Source organism: Bison bison, unplaced genomic scaffold (assembly GCF_000754665.1).
Source record: "Bison bison bison isolate TAMUID 2011002044 unplaced genomic scaffold, Bison_UMD1.0 scf7180017864526, whole genome shotgun sequence".
NCBI lineage: Eukaryota > Metazoa > Chordata > Mammalia > Artiodactyla > Bovidae > Bison > Bison bison.
The window spans coordinates 1,415,737-1,417,578 of record NW_011495077.1 but is presented as its reverse complement, the minus strand read 5'-3'; the positions used below and the strand labels follow the sequence as shown (position 1 = coordinate 1,417,578).

Here is a 1,842-nt window from a genome sequence, read left to right as displayed (position 1 = left end):
AAAGAACAAGTCAGAATCACAAGGCCTAACTCCCTCATCCTGGGGCCGTGCCTGCGAGATGAGGAGAGGGGGTTGGGGCTGTGCCTCCATTTTGTCAGTAATGCCTAACGTGGCTCCCGACAAGTTTTTATGGGTTGGGTAATTTCATAGGCTAATAAGTGGGAGATTTCCAGGAATTAGGCCACCGCCCACTTTTTGGACTTTCATGATTGGCCTCAGAACTGTCATGACACTGGTGGGTGTGTCATGAATTATAATGAATGTATAATGAGTCTCAAGGTCCACTGGAAGTCAAATCTTCTGCCATCTTGAGCTGCGTTGGTTCTAACCAGTTTTTTGGGTTTTTTTTTTTTTTTGGTCTTTCAAACTTTTATTTAAGGGAACTGATCCATGATGGATTTTAGATCTTGTTGAATGCAGCCACGTCCCTAGACTGTACATACTTGTCAAAAGCAGTGATCTGCTCCTCCAGCATGTCTGTTCCAAGTTTGTCATCTTCAACTACACATTGTATTTGAAGTTTTTTAATGCCATACCCAACTGGAACTAGTTTAGAAGAGCCCCAGACCAAGCCGTCTGCTTGAATGCTTCTGACGCATTCCTCTAGTTTTGCCATATCAGTCTCATCATCCCAAGGTTTCATGTCTAATAAGGTGGAAGACTTGGAGACAAGTGCTGATTTTTTGGCTTTCTTTGACTCATACTGGGCAAGGCGTTCTTCTCTTAGCTCTTGGCTTCTTCACTTTCCTCCTCCTCCTCAGATCCAAAGAGATCAATGCCATCATCATCTTTACTATCTGTAGCTCCTCTTTCTGTGGTGTCTTCCACATTGGCAGGGCCATACTTGCCCAAAGCTTTCTTCACTCCTGGCAGGCTGGCCTTTTCCTTCTCATAAGATTTGATATGATTATCCAATGGAGGGCATGACATAAGTCAGCAGGTGGTGGGCCAGAGACGGCTTCAAATACTGCCACATCTGCTTGTGATGGCATATATCCCTCTATGTAACTCTTGTCCACCAAGTAGTCATTGAGCACCTGGAGGCCAGCGGGGCTTTTCAAGTCTCCAAAACCCATGGCGACAACTAATCTAGAACTGGGAGGCAGTGGAGGAAAAGAGGCGTGCAACTGGTCAGCGCTGAGCACTAAGAGGAAAAAAGGCCTTTTGTAATATTTCAAACTTCCTGGTTTATCTGATGACCCTCAACCCTTCTAGAAGCCTCCTCCTAGAATCACATTCTCCATAAAGCTTAAATGAAACTTTTCCTCTAGCCCAATATGTTACTAATTCCACTTAAACCCTAACCAGCATAATGCATTTCTCAGTTAGCATATTGCACGTGTGCAGTTATTTATTTATACACTTTCCTCCCACTAGAAACAGAAGTCACTTGTATTCCTCACTATTGGCTTGGCACATATTGTATTAGGCATTTAATTCACATGTTCTGAAAAGCTTTAGATGTTCTGCCAGAGCAGAAGTCTGTGGTCTGTCTGGACGAACTAGAGGCTATGTACACATGCTCAGCTCCTCTGAGTTTCCAGCACAGGGTCCCTAGGAGCTATATTGTATTTCTTGTCCAGATAAAGTTCATTTTTGTTGGTGTCATCCTTAAACTAGTCCTTAAACATCCTTAAACTAGACCTGGAGAAAAAAATAATCCATGGAATTTGGGTCCCTGTAATTGTCAGACAGAGTGATGATGATTTCAGAGACTGATCTAAGCTGGTGCAAATGATCCTTGGGGACTAAGAGAGTTTTCTCAATGCTCCCCAAGTAATAATTCTTAGACATCTACATCCAGCAATAAATTTGAGTACATGGTGGCTTGTATATGATGGA

The 1,842-nt window shown here is 43.1% G+C and overlaps 1 pseudogene; it reads right to left on the bottom strand.

Moving 5' to 3' along the window:
- Positions 1-400: 400 nt before the first annotated feature.
- LOC104981979 lies at positions 401-1,082 on the bottom strand (annotated as a pseudogene).
- Between the last annotated feature and the right edge of the window lie 760 nt (positions 1,083-1,842).